General features: G+C 43.1%; 1 long non-coding RNA gene across 7 annotated transcripts; it reads left to right on the forward strand.

The window, feature by feature from the left end:
• The first annotated feature begins 1085 nt into the window (after positions 1–1085).
• LOC103646359 (uncharacterized) lies at positions 1086–6637 on the forward strand. Of its 7 annotated transcripts, none has more exons than XR_562157.4 (7): positions 1086–1809; positions 2378–2551; positions 4414–4488; positions 4567–4681; positions 5399–5731; positions 5846–5905; positions 6158–6637. It is a non-coding gene; the product is annotated as an uncharacterized lncRNA (long non-coding RNA). The 7 variants fall into 7 exon arrangements; XR_562156.3 differs by having other exon boundaries at positions 5629–5731; XR_002267144.2 differs by having other exon boundaries at positions 4567–5731.
• Positions 6638–15731: the final 9094 nt, after the last annotated feature.

Below are 15731 nucleotides of genomic sequence, written 5' to 3' on the forward strand. Positions count from 1 at the left end.
ACGATCATCATCTCTCGGTCCTAAATGAGATGCATGATGCATATGTATGAATATGATGAAATAGCACAAGATACTCAAAGTACATGATAGAGAACTAACATTAACTAGTAAGACACATAAACATTCATAGGTTAACCCTAGCTATCTATACGTCATTGGGCACAACAAGTCAACATTACTGGAAAGACGACGAACATTTCCTATATTTAACCAACACAACCCGACATCACACGTACAAGCATTTACCACATTCACTTTTATCCTTTCTTAGTTACTCTATTATTAAACTACGTAGGCATGCGTACATTCACTGTGACTTCTAAACGTCATACAGACAAACTTACTTTAATAGGGAATATTTACTTAATCTAGTTCTACCAACATTCTCAATGTTCTAATGCAAGCACGCACCCAAGAGCACACACGGAAAGCAATAGCCTAATCACACTGCTTCTTATACTAGTCTAATGAGGTTGGTTATTTAGCAATATTATATTTGCTACGCAAGTATTAAAAATGGTAACATCTCGTTTATTGTGTTTCTTATCCATATAACGACACTTGCTAAAATAACGTTGATTGAAGCTGATTACTTACTAGACTTCAACAATTTAATTTACTACTTAGGAACATGCACTAGTTACTTATGTATAACCAAATTATATCAGTTACTATCATTATTACTCATGCTCGGTCAAAATCCAAAACAACAAGCAGTCGACTCAAGACAATCACACTGGAGTGGAACAATCAATCATAATTAACATATTTAGGGCAACAACACAACATTTACTTGTTTCAGTCGTAACTCACAAGATATTCATCTAGAAATAGTGATCAAATACTTTTGGAAAGTCTAAGAAGTTCTCTACAACTCACTACAAGAAACTGATAAATGTTCGTGGGTTTTGTTAAGAACGTGGGTACCGACGTTCTTACATTAGTTAAGTTCATGGGTTTTTTAAGAACGTGGGTACTCACGTTCTTAAATTAAGTTCGTGGGCCCTAACCAAAACCGTCGAACTTAATCTATTAGAAACGTGGGTACCCACATTCTTATTTTAAGTTCGTGGGCCACGTTGACACCGTCGAACTTAACCCAAACTAAATCCCTAGCGACCCGCGCGTCTCTCTTCTATCCCGCCTACGCGCGAGCCACCGGTCCCCGCTCCTCCCCGCGCGGCGCCGCCAGCCTGCTCCTCCACCGCGCCCACCGCTAGCTCGCTCCTCCACCGCGCCCGCTGCCAGCCCGCTCCTCCACCGCGCCCCCGCTCCTCTGCCATCATCGCTGGTTGAGATGGGTGGGTAGGGTTTGGGCTTGGGCGTGGCCGCTTGGGATCTGAATAGGGTGAGGTCGTGAACAATGGATCTGTCGAGTCGATGGGCGGAACCGCTGAAGGAAGCAGAAGGCGAGGTGGATCAGTGGATGGCGTATTGGTGTCGCGTCTCGCGTAAGCAAGTGGGGAAGACTTCATCGCCGTGCGCGCCCGCCATACCGCGCACCGCCACCTCCATCGCGCGCCGGCCAGCCCCCGCTCCTCCACCTCCACTACACGCGCCGGCCAGCCCCCACTCCTCCACCTCCACTGCACGCGCCGGCCAGCCCCCACTTCTCCACCTCCACCGCGCGCCGGAAGCCCCCGCTCCTCCACCTCCACTGTGCGCGCCGGCCAGCCCGCTCCTCCACCGCATCAGGAAGGCGAGCCAGAGATCGAGCGGCCCGAGAAAAGGAGGAAACACAAGCTTAATCAGAAGCCGAAGCCCAGGGAGCTCAATCCAATGGAGTGGATCGCTGAAGCCCGGCACCAGGTGATGCGTTACACTGCTTTACTGTGGCAAAGTACTAGATTGACTAAATGGTAACATATTATGATTTAAATTGATTGTTTTGGTGTAACTGAGTTATTACTTGGATCATGGCTTCGCTTTTACAGCTTGCCAGGGGATTTAGAATTCTAACTACTGGCAAGTGAAAACAAAATGTTTGTGTAGAAGAACTCTGGAATTTGTTTTGCAAGTGTAGTGATTAGTGTTTAGTGCCTAAAGATGTTGTGGTTAACTTCTGCTAGGAAGCGAAGCCTTTACTATTGAACGCACCTGAATCACTCGTTAAGGCTAAACATCTATTGGAGTACATTTCCAAGACAATCAAAGGCAATGAACACACACTTGATGCGGGTAGTGGTTCTGAGAATAATTTCGTTGAGCTTTGGAGCCTGCTCTGCTCTTCTTTGCTCACTGTGGATGTCGCTGTAGTTTAGTCCTTTCCCACCGACCAAGCAGATCAACTTTAGTTGCTTTGTCAGTGCTTCGTGCTTACAATTAGATGTGCAGTACTCCTGACTTGATCTAGTTGCGTGCTTGCTGCGGGTCGCAGTCGGCGCGGCCGCGGGCGCTGCCGCATTGGCAGGCAGTGCTGATGGGAATCGGGATGGACTGCATCCGCTAGGCCTCTCCATCGACCAGTGGGTTCCCCTGCTCAAGTTGTATTGATTTGCGTGCGCGCGGTTTCTGCCAATCTGGCGACCTGCTTCAGAATCTGATCTTCAAGGTATGCAGCTTATGTTAGTTTTAGTTTTGGGTTTGTTTGGTTTTCTACCTAAGGAGCCATAATTTGTCTAAATCTAGTTACTTAAATTAAAAAACTAAACTTAGACATAAAAGTTAGACACGTTGTGAAGTTATTACCCTGGATTTCGCCTACCAATTTTTTTACTGTAAAGTTTATATAGCCCGATTCTAGTTGAACCTGCTAAATCAGACGATATAGGCGATCACACAGTTCGTTGACACGGAGGGTCCTCTCTAGTCTCCTTGATGAAAGCATATTGCCAGTTATTAAACCATATTGCCAGCCATCAGTCTCTGAACGACATAATCATAAGCTGGGCCTTTTAAGACTGTTCAACAGATCAACCCGATTGCCTATAAGCTACAACTACCTATTTGTGATTGACTTTGATACACATTGAATTACCATGAGATTATTATAAACGAGCTATAAACGTTATTTGTATTCAAACTACCAGAAAATGCTGATGAAGAAGAAACCTTTCCCGTAGTTACATTGAGCTGATTGCTATGATTCTCTGGTCTCATCCTTTTGCATGCTTCAGGATAATAAGATGTTTGAGAGCTAGTGGAAAGAGGGTCATCAATACAGAACTTCCTTGTACTATTTGAGTTAACAAAGTCGATGTCAAAAGAAATCTGGTGACCACTGATTGCATTGTGTTCTCTTTTTTTACCCATTGCAAGAACATCTGAATAGACTGGAGAATCATGAAAACCAAAAGCTGCTCCAGTTTGGTAGTTACTATTGCTAGAAAAATTCAAGTAATCTTTATACACAGAAAACTCGTTCAGATTTCCATTCATCACATCCCTTTCATTATGTTTGGGAGGTACAAGTGGATTTTCTGGAAGTCTATAACATTGAGCCATTTGTTTGATTATCGTGCCTTCTCCTATACAAGCTCCGGGATTGAAATTGCCCCCCATTGACACCCTTTCAGTATACTGAGAAGCTGCTGTCCTATTTTCTGGAATTCTAGAACTACTAGGCATCTGATAATGTCTGCGTGAATTTTCTGTCCAATAAGCTTTCTTCTTCATCAGCATTTTCTGGTAGTTTGAATACAAATAACGTTGATGCACATTGAATAAGCTCGTTTATTAACTGACCTATTTTCTGTCCTATTTTCTGTTCTATTTTCTGTCCTATTTTCTGTTCATAAGCTTTCTTCTCCAATAAGCTCGTTTATTAACTGACTTTGATACACATTGAATCACCTTGAGATTATTATAAATGAGTTGTAGACAATTTTATTAGCTTTCTAAAAAGTCTAGGATCACTTGATTTGGATGTCTGAGACTCCAGTTATAGATTTTTGAAGTGAGTAGTCGAATTCTGTCCAATTCTGGACAGAATTTACGTTTAGCACTGTTTGACCTTTCTAAAGGTCGAATCTTGTTATGATGATAATACAAAAGTTATAGAGGACTTTATAAGCTTTCTAGAAAGTACTAGTTTACTATTTTTGGATGCATATCTTGTGAGTTATGAGCTAAACAAGTAGTTGCTGTCCTGCTGTCCAAAAATCAGCAAATATTAAAATGATTGCTTGGAGTCTCTTTTGTGTGGGTAACTAGATTTGGTTAGTTCTTGTCTTGATTAATGAAGTCTTGTGATCTGAACATACATACTATGGTGGCGCGAGTGCTTTTTAGCTCTGTCTTTCTTCTGTGTCTATCAACCACTCTAATCCTACACATTCCAATGCACTTTATGTTTTACACATTTTGGACTGCCATTTCTTTTATGCTAATGTAGCATTCACACATTTTACATTTCTTGGAATTAAAGACATCAAAATTCTACATTCATCTTATGATGTTGGGGTTATTTTGCAGACACATTCAGTGAAGATTTGTTCTCAGGTTGATCTGTGCAATTTTGAAGGCACTCATGGTGTCAAGTGAGGACTGGTTAGGATCCTTGACAGATATTCTTTGTGTTTCCCGCCCTTTCTTCCACCAGGCTAATTAAATTTCTCTCTTCTTAAGGCAATTTCCACCAGCGCGAGACGTTGATGGTGTCCATCTTACTGTATTTAGTTGGGTTTTAGTACCTCGTACCTCCAAAAGGTTTCAGTTAAAGGACATGTCCTGGAGATCAAAGGTGACTGAGCTAACTGCAATCTCTTATTTCCTTGCATTTTAGGATTTTGGTTGCCTGGATTCTGCAGCTCTTCATTTTGCAATATTTGAAAAATAGTCGAGTAGCCTCTAGGGCTTACCATGCCTAAAATGGTGAGGTAAGTCTATTGCGCTTCTACTGACATGACCATTTAATCACTGGGACTTCACACTCAATACTTTTCTTGAATATATAGAGATGATAGGAACATTGCTGCCCATCAGTAATAATCTTGTGCCTTGTTTCTATGGGTTGAGCATCCACTGAGATTTTACAAATAAAGTTGATAGGCCACATTTTGCACATTCACATCTGCTAGTAAGATTGTTTTCTTTCCAAACAGTAAATACTTTAAATCAGGTAATGGTATTTATTCTGGTGCAGGGTAATGTACAATTGTGTTCCCTTAAACACACTTTATGCTTTTCCCCTCACCTTCTATAGAATTTACCCATGATTCCATGGTGTACGATTATGTGCAGTGCAGTTGTTGTTAGTTCTTTAGAAAACCTCTTGTTGTTAGGGCCAAGCGTAATTAGTTCAAATATCGCCACAATGGTTTTCAAGTTGTCGGTGCAGGATATGACTCATGTGCTCTTGTAATGGTCTGTACTTTAAGAACAGGGTCGAGAAATAGTGAATGTTTCAGAACTTTTTTTTCATTTTCTACCATAGGAAACTTAATGTGTTTTGTGACAGGATACTACTGTCAATGGGAAAGAGAACCATGATCAAGAGATAAGTTGCATCGTAGACACAATGTTACTCTGTTCAATATTGATGTCTTTTCTGTTTGCATAGTGTTAACCTTAGTCGAAATTTCTAGCTCATGACAAATATTTATTGTACCTTTAAATGGTTATTTAAGCAAGAATATATGAGCTTACTGTCATAGAATGACCTACATTCCATCCACCTTGGTCATCCAGATTCAGCTCTGATGATGCTAAGGATGTAGTCCATTACCAAACAATCTCACCAAAGAGCTTAGCTAAATCTGTTCTCGAGGAAGGTGGCTGGTCAAACTTCATGGTAAGTATCACGTTGGTGAAGTGAAACTTAAGCTATCATGCAACTTCTTTTGGAATTATCAACTCTTGCATTGAAACAACTTCACTGACCGATGTCATGATTTTCTTTTCTTAGTTCTCAAGGGAGGATACTCAGAATAATATTGATGTTGCCATTGTTTTTATTGGCTCAAAGGTACTTAATACTGATCTAATATCTACTGGTTTGAAATAATTTGTACTTGTTAATATTGTTTGAACGAAATGCTTTCTTAAACTGAAGCAGTGCTTGTGCATAAGTTCAAGGTTCAAAACTTGATAGTTATGATATTTTGCTTATTGATTCCGTGAAGCTATAAAACCTGCAAATTCTCCGCCATTTAATCAACATTGTGATCTATCGCTTCAGTTGTAACTGACCACTAACTTGTTCTTTTTTTTTACTTAGCTGCAATCGTCAGACATATCTAAAGATAAGCAAGTTGATCCAGCTTTAGCAGACACACTGAAGGTAATCATAGGCACTCATCTCTCAGATACTGTTCTATATGCATGGTACTTGAGTTATTCTGCGCTACTACTGACACTACTAAATTGGAGCCTTGGAGTCTGGAGCAAAAAAAAGTGGTGGCTGTATTCTCAAGGAACATGAGACCACTGAGCTCTGGAGTGAATGAAGGACGTCGTCTTTGGAAGTCAGACATCACCTAGAGCTAGGGTGTCCATTCTTGACATGTTTCTCTTAGTGATAGGTGGATACTGTCTAGCTAGGAATAAAGTCTTGAGGGATTGATGGACGCATGCATCTCCAATTCCTGTGTGTTGTATTACTACTGGTACAATCTCCAATTCCTGTGAACTTATGTATTTGGACTGTGAATTTGTGATATGAACATATATCAATGTGTTTGAAATCTGTATTGTATGTGATATTCTGTATTGGATGTGATATTATCTGTGTCTAATTTTTCATTTCTGTATTTTTATTTTTTTTTCTGGAAAAGGGTTAAGAACGTGGGTACCCACGTTCTTAATGTTAAGAACGTGGGTACCGTCGAACTTATTTTGAGTCCTCGCAGATCCACGTAGGACACATAAGTTCGACGGCCACGTGGCCCCGTCGAGCTTAACCGTAAGAACGTGGGTGCCGTCGAACTTATGGAAAAAAATTCGACGGCCCCCGTCGAACTTAAAAACGCACGTTCTTAACGTTAAGTTCGACGGTACCCACGTTCTTAATGTTAAGTTCGACGGTACCCACGTTCTTAATGTTAAGTTCGACGGGGCCGTCGAACTTACTTCTCTAAGTTCGTCCAAAAATCGCCGTCGGCTATATTCGTCGGTAAACCCACGTTCTTACGGTAAGTTCGACGGCTTATTACATTAAGTTCGACGGTTTTTCACCCACGTTCTTTAACCAGTTTCTTGTAGTGACTTTGGTATTATCATCTCAAGGTGATTAGACACTTAATAAGGTTAAATAGTGATAAACGACAGCTTTATTCAGGTTTGGGCAGATTCAGACTTATGCCTTCAAAAATGCATAACTAGAGACTCAGACATCCAAATCATTTGATCTTAAACTTTCTGAAAAGATAATTAAATTGTCTATAAATCAATTATAAATAACTCAGGTTGATTTAAAGTGTATCATGGTTAAAAGACACTAGGAAGGCTTTGTTGTCCAGATTTAGACAGATTCAGACTTCACACTTCAAATGCCTATAACTTAATATTTAGACCACCAAAAAGGGTGATCTAAGACTTTTTGGAAAGCTTAGAAAACTTACTACATAACTTTTATAATCACCAAGAAGTGATTCTATATTTAACTAAATCAAACAATACAGTTTTCGAAATCTGTTCTGTCAGTGGACAGAATACAGCAACCAGTTTGTAAAATTCATAACTCCTAATCTGTCAGGCCTATGGTTATGAAATTTTAACACAAGCAAGATAAGAAAAGCATCTACAACTTTCTTATAACGACCATGAACAGATTGTAACATTAAATTAGGCAAACAATGCAGTTTCTGAAATCTGTACAGAATTTGGGCAGATTCAGTTACTGAATTTGTGAAAAGCATAACTTTTAAACGATCAGACTTATGGCTGTCAAATTTTAACACCAGCAAGATAATAAAGTTATCTACCACTTTTCTATAGCACATATCTACAGAAAACACACTTTACTTTACTAGATTACTCACACAACCAAAACTGTACACCCACAAATTTCAGTTTGCTAGCACAAGAGCACTTAACTAAATCACCAAGCAAACTCATAGAGAGATACTATCACCAATTTCTTAAATTCAAATCATTATGACCTAGTTGTAAAGTTTCAATTTATATCAAGGCACTTAAGTATTTCAAGAAACATGCATGCCCTTGTTTACTTCTAATTTTTCACTAATTGTTCTTATAATTATAAAATGGGTGTCATTTTAGCACCATATGAAACTATCTAATTTGGGGCTGGAATTTTTATGAGGCATAGGTAATAACAATTCATGACCAATGTATAAATTTCACATGCCCAGATTTTATATTTTATTTAATACAAAAATAACAAATTGTTAATGCAATAAAGCTTGTGAGAGCAAGTTAATTCTAAAATTAATTATTTTCTGTGGATGCATGACCATATTAAGTTTCCTTAGGCTACTATAATATCACACAAGGACATTGGAACATCATTTTCCATTTTTACATCCATATATTATTTATAAACCATTTAAAACTACTCAAGGTGCATTAAACAAGCTAAATCACTAACTTAACCATACATGCACCACAATTCATGAAATTTTTACCAGTCACCAAGCATCACACAGAGGGTCTACTGTAAAAATTTCAATCCATTTTAAGCAATGGAGCTACAGATCCAAAAATAACAATCAAAACAATCATCTTTTTCCTATTTAACATGTTTCAATTAACACACCAAGAAAACAGTGAACAACCTATAAGTTTTATATTTTCCCTAGATGGAGTATGACAACATCTAACTAACAAAACAGGTTTCATCATTTTTGGATTTTTATAAATAAAATTATGGAGAGAAGCAAGTTCGTTTATTCTCTAAACCAGTTTTTAAATACGAATTTCTACAGAAAAACTTTTCTACTAAAACATGCCAACATATAGTTCCAATAGTTAGAGCATTTCATAAGGAAGCCAACAAAACAAATTTCGTGATTTTTGGAGCTCCGAAACACAAGATATGGATTTTAGAACATAACACAAAAATCTGTGATTTGTGCACTTACACTAGCCACTGGGGCCCATGTGTCATAGACTCGAGGGGGTCTTCTTCTTCCTCGGTTTCTCACGTGAACAGCAGGAGGCTGCGGCTGGTTGTGTCCCTGGCCGTGTCGATGCCAGAGCAAGGAGGAGAGGGGGGGGATCCCACGGCGAGGTACTGGAGCGTGGGGAGAAAGGAGCTCCCGCCATGGGGACGACGTCTGCTCGCTGCTGGGATTCGAGGAAACCGAGGAACCGGTCTGGAGGGGAGCTTGCAATGGCGCCATGGGAGGAGCCGCCTGATAGAAATGGAGCAGTGGGCGAGCGCGTGCAGGAGGGACGTTGTCCATTTTAAAGACCGCGGCTGGAGCAGCTACTGGCCGGCTTAGCAAGGCAGGCAGTGGCCAGAGGGCGGCGACAACTACTGGCCATGGGCGACGGTGGCCAGGTCTGCACAAAAGCAGACAGTAGCGTGTGGGCGAGCGCGGCTTGTGTGGTTCTGAGCGACTTTGGCTGTATGTTTTTGGCATCTTCTGCTTGGATTCAGATCTCGGTTGCTGCACAAAATATCTTTCTTGATCCACACTCTACAAATCGTGTATAGAGATTGAGGTGATTTGGGCACTGGTTAGAGAGTTATAGACCCACGAAAATTGGTTTGTCAGTGGGTCAGAAATCAGTGGAAACTCGTGAAAACTGAATGTCAAAGCATGTCAAACGGAATCGGATGAATGCCATCTTTTAATATGTTGTGCCCCTATTAGTTATTAACAACTTTTGTATTTGGGGAAACTTGAGTTGTTCAACAAAAATTTGGGAACGCGAGACGTCGACCCGAACGATGCTGATTTCAGACTTAGAAGAATTCAAATCCTGAAATCAGATTTTTATTCTGTCTTGATGGCACTGTTTGAGATACTTAGAAATTGAATCAAGGCATGGTTTAAATATAAAACTTGTTGTATTACACAGGTTCTACAATTTTTATTAAAGGTCAAACCTCATATCTTGAATATAAATAAAAGTTTCACTTTGGTCAAGGTAACATCATTATAATGCTCTCAATTATATTTTTAAGGCAATCGGACTATTTTCTTGATATTTTCTTGGCATAAACCCTCAATAACTTTTGTTGTAGAGTTGATTTAGAGTGTTTTGGGAAAGTTTTCATAACTTGGTTAAATTTCTAAATTTGCTTTTATTTAATCGAGCAGTCTCAAGCAAGTATATGATTTATGTTTTCATGTGAGCATTTGGTTCAATCTTTGAGAAATCTTTAGAATACACTTGATAGATAGAGATGAATGATGATATATAGAAAACAAGTCGAGTTGCCTAAGAATTAATTAGAGGTTCGCACAAAGAGATCCTGTGGGAGAATGCGGATTCGGATTAAGTATTTGGACATAGACTGACTATCGAGAAAGCGGATTCGGACATAGATCGGATAACATCACAATTGCGAGAGTCCGAATAAATGAGTCTGGACGGGAGTTGCGAGACGATATTGACTTTCGAATTTGCGTTTGCTTTAAGAAACAAAAATTTTAACAGGCTCCAAATTTGGTTGTTCTTGAGATCAAATAATTTCAAATTTGGTGAAACATTCATGAGTAACTTGATGAATGAAGATAGATGTGATAAAGAGATAGAAATTTTCACTGAGCATCCGAGATTAGGATAAATCTCCTGACATAACGCGAAATAGACACCTGGGGTGTCACAATGGTGGCATGCCCCACATTTGATTTGGGACATATGGCGGAGGTAAATATGTGTATGGATATGGCATAGGTGGATATGGAGGTGGAGGTGTCCATGCAGGTATGTTAGGTCTCACTTGTACAGTATGACCTTTCATTTCTTCCGATTGGTGGGGTGGTCCAATCGGCCTGACCTGACGCTGCTCATGAATGGGTGAGCGGGGTCGCTTTGCTGGCCGGTCACTGGGGTCGGCCTTCTTTTTTACGTATTTAGACAATAATTGATCAAAAGTTGGGCCGGCTTTAACCAACCGACCAGCTGCCTTGAATGTCTTTGTTTTCCACGTACCTATCTCTGGTCGTCGTGGTTTGAAAGTTCGTGGACGTTGTGAATCCTGAGTATGGCCGGACCGTCCGCCGGAGCTCTCCGGACCGTCCGGTGGGGTCCTGGACCGTCCGCGCCTACGTGCCGGACCGTCCGGGATATGCAGCACGGGTTCCTGCATCTGTCTCCCTGCCTGCGCTTGCCCCCCAGTACTGGAGGCTGTGATGGTCACCTTTAGGGTCTCCCCTCCATCGGGAGTCTTCTCGGCTACCACTTTCCTGCAAGAAACTTTACGATCCCCATCGGCCTCTTTTGCATTGCCGATGATTGTCTCTTTGCCTTTGTCTTTATCGGCTGTGTTTGGCCGAACTAGGACTTTCTTGCCCTCGAAGTCAATCATGTTCATCGAAAAGGGCTCTTTATCCACCTGCATTTCCTGAAATTTCAATCGTCCTTCGTTAATGGCCGATTGAATCTGTCGCCGAAATACATTACAATCATTAGTGGCATGAGAAAATGAGTTATGCCACTTGCAGTACGCATGACGTTTTAGCTCATCGACGGATGGAACAGTGTGATTTATTTTGATATTGCCATTTTTGAGTAACTCGTCAAATTTTATCACACTTACCGACATTAAACGTAAACTTAACCTCCTCTTGTCGTTTCTTTTGAACCGGCTGCAAGGAGGGACAAGCCGAAGATTTGGCCTGTTTTGGCCAAACCATTTCAGCAGCATACACTTCCGCTGATTCGTCATCCGAGCTACTTTGGTCGCATTCTACTATATGTACGTTGTGACGCATTGTCTTAGCAGTTTCTTTACTCCGGCTTTCGCAAGCCAAAGCTCTCTGGTGTAACTGTGCTAGTGTAAAAAATTGGATGCCTTCTAATCTTTCTTTTAAATAATATCGTAAACCATTAAAGGCTAATCCTGCTAGCTGTTTTTCTGCTAAATGAATTTGGAAGCATCGGTTTCTTGTATCGCGGAATCTCCGGATGTAATCATTAACCGATTCGTCCTTTGTTTGTCGTAATGACACTAAATCTACCAAATCCAACTCATAGTCACCGGAGAAAAAATGATCATGAAATTTTTGTTCTAGATCCCCCCATGATGAAATGGAATTAGGAGGTAAAGTGGCATACCATGCAAACGCGGTTCCTGTTAGAGATAATGAAAATAAGCGCACGCGAAATGCCTCTGTGTCGGCCAATTCTCCCAATTGTGCTAAGAACTGGCCTATATGTTCACGCGTGTTTTTCCCTTGATCACCCGAAAATTTTGCGAATTCGGGTATTCTAGTTCTCTGTGGGTACGGGTGGTGATCAAATCGGCTGTCATAAGGTTTCCGATATGATTGCCCTCCAGGGATCATGCTTACTCCGAGCTTATCTCGGAACGCCCCGGCTATTTCTTCCCTTACTATATCAATGGCAGTCGGTGCAAGACCACCGGCTCTCTGGTCAAACATAGGTGGGGTTGGTTGCATGTTAGCATGTTGTCATTCCCCCCATTGGTTTGAACTACGTGGTGCATTTCCATTTGCCCTATATGGCTCATAGGTTTGATCGTTTCTTTCTGGCCTTCTAGGTGGGGCCGGAAAGCTTTCCTGTGCTCTGGATCCTGAATTAATGGGTTGGTGCATTGCATAGTGTGATGGGAAGTGTTGCTGGGACGGGCAAGGATTCAGGTAATAATCCTCCTCAAAAGACTCATGTGTGGACTGTCCGGACATTGGCCTAGACCGTCCGTGATTATGTGCGGACCATCCGTCGTTGTACGCGGACCGTCCGACTGTGTAGTTTAGATTCTGTGTCGTGTGTGGTGGTTCGGGCGCATATCTAGGTAATTCATTAAAAATCGGCCCGACTGTTGTTGGTCCGGACGGTCCGCGCTCACGTGCGGACGATCCGGGCATGTGCAGATCAGCTGATTTGCTGCCGATTTGCGGTTGCTCAGGGTATGTGTCCATCGGCATCCCATAAAGGGGTTGTGACTGGTCGTGACAACCTGTAGCCGATGTGTTACGCGTGTTACCTCCTAACTCAACCTCGTGCGAAGGAAAATTTGTGATACTAGATTTATCAAATGCACGTACTAGTCTCTTAAGATCGCTTTGCATACCCCCTATGATGTTCTGCATTTGTTCACGCTGATCTTCTACATAATTTCTAAGAGATTGCAGATCGTTGGTATTACTTACATTGGGGATATCTGGCGTGGGTTGGAGCGAAGTCGGATCCGTCGCCCGATGTCGGACGACCTTGTTGTTCCTGTCCACTTTGAAGTTGGCCAAGAACTTTGCTTTCGCCTCCTAGATCATCCGCTCCTTGTGCTCCTCGAACTGGATCTGCTCGTCAGCCGGCAAGGTTTCCCAAGTCGGCTCTATGATGTTGCTTGGAGAAATATCAGAGCTATCCCTTGAACCGGCCATTGAGGGCCGATTTGATGAGCTTAGATATGTATATCCCCAGCGGAGTCGCCAAAAAGTATGTTGACGCTTTTTCGGAGCGCCAAATACTCAAGAAGAACCGGCGGCGGTGCTCTCTGGTCAGGCGCGGACGGTCCGCGGCCTGGGGCCGGACGGTCCGCGACCTGGCGTGAGGCGGCGGTGCTCTATGGTCAAGCGCGGACGGTCCGCGGCACAGGGCCGGACGGTCCGCGACCTGGCGCAGGGGCTAGGGTTCCCTGCCTGACGACCGGACGGTCCGCGCCCTAGGGCCGGACGGTCCGCGCGTACGCAGGGGCGGCGGAAGATCGCCGACGGCGCCTGGATCTCGCTCCCGGGAGGGACCCCGTCGGGGAGGAGAGATCCTAGGAGTTGTCTAGGCTCGAGCAGGCCGACCTAGACTCCTCTAATCGACGTAGAGTCGAGGAGAGGCGGAGAATTTGGGGATCGAGTGGCTAAACCTAAACTAGACTAGAACTACTCCTAGGATAAAATGCGAAATAGAAGTTGTATTGATTCGATTGATTGTTACAAATCGGCCGTAGACCTCTCTTTATATAGAGGAGGGGGGCTGGACCCTTTACACGACTGGATTCCGGGTTAATTCCGCAAATCTAGCCAACAATCATAGCACAAAACTCGGAACCCTAAACTGCTCTGCGCATGCGCGGACCGTCCGGCCCACAGGCGCGGACTGTCCGGACCGCGGACCGTCCGGCCTCAGGGCCGGACCGTCCGCCCGCTCAATATGGTGCTCAACATACACTATGATTAGTGCTAAACGACGCGAGGTGATTGGCGTGATGGGCAACGGTGCACATACCAATGGTCACGGTGCCGACGACGCTACCCACGGTGGCGTGGGAATCAGCGGCGGCGTTGGTACTCCGTCGGTCAATTGGTGCAGCACCGGTTGGCTTTACCAACCGCGAAGACCACGGACGCCTCCCTCGAGGTTCGGCGAAGAGCTCCAACCAGTAACCGAGGATCCACCGATGCTGATAGACAGTCACCCACGGCGGCGACGCACTCTCCCACTCTGGATTCTCTCTCTCAACGGCGACCCGCACAACGGTGGCGGTGAGGTTCGGTCCGAGGGTGGGGGAAGCCGCAGGACACACGATTTTGTTTTTTATAGCTGGGGCACGGCCATGTCGGTTGGCGGCCAGCGATTCCTCAGGGAGGTCCGCCGCGCGATCCGCGCGGGTTGTTGACACGCGGACGAGATGACAAGTGGGCCCTACCTGTCACAGAGAGGCACCACAGGCACAGGAGTGCCGCGAAATGGGATGACGCTGGCGAGCGGGTCCCGGCCTGCAGTGGCGCCAATGCGCGCGGACGCGAATACTGGGCTGGCACGGTGAGGTGGGCCAGCTGGTGCGCGCGTCAAACACTAGGTGGCCCGGCTGAGGAGGATACGACCCAATGCGCCTTTTTCCTTTTTCTTTTCTCTTTAATTTGGATTTCAAATTCAAAATTTTTGTTGCCAAATTCTTACTCAGATATAATACACAAACTCAAATATAAAAGGCTTTATTTATTTATACCTGTATTTTCTTTGTATTGTATAGTATTATTCCTTCTTTTTCTCTAAATTCAAAATTGCAAATTAGGCTATAATCCCAATATCAACATTATTATATTTTAATTACTATGATTATGATTATTAATAAATACATAAAAAATAAACTCCAACATGATGCATAGATTATTTGTGTGTCATTAGCTAATTAATCACTTTAAATGTGGTTGTTCACATATTCTAATAAATAGAGGGCAAAAGATATAATGAGATCAACTCATTTCTTATTATTTACAATTTGGGTATTACATTCCCCCCCTCCGGTGCTCGCGGGGGGCTGCGATACCTTTCGCGCGGCGCAGGAGGCCACCGAGGTTGAAGCCGAGCTGCTGTAGGTGCAGCTAGCCTACTAGCCTTGGACGACAGTCGCGTCACCAGTAAGTTGTTTGATTCTCGCTTTTATAGTTTTTTCTTCCTTTGTCCCTGCCAGTTTCTTATGGCAGCCTTGGAAGCGGAGCTCGAGATGTTGCGCCACCGTTCGGACCAGCTTCTTGATTACGTTGGGGCCCGTGGTGCCTCTTTGATCGAGCGCCTAGATAACGTCTCGTGCTGTGTTCGGGACATTGCTTACTTTGGCGCGGAGATATGCTCGGGTTGTAACCTTTAGAGGACCTATTGGAAGGCTACGACGATGTAGCTAGTCGCGTCGTTCTTAGGGTGTCTGCTCATTTAATGGACACTACACTAAAATAGTGAACTTCCTAGAGCCTAAA

The sequence above is a fragment of the Zea mays genome, chromosome 2 (genome assembly GCF_902167145.1).
Source record: "Zea mays cultivar B73 chromosome 2, Zm-B73-REFERENCE-NAM-5.0, whole genome shotgun sequence".
Lineage (NCBI taxonomy): Eukaryota > Viridiplantae > Streptophyta > Magnoliopsida > Poales > Poaceae > Zea > Zea mays.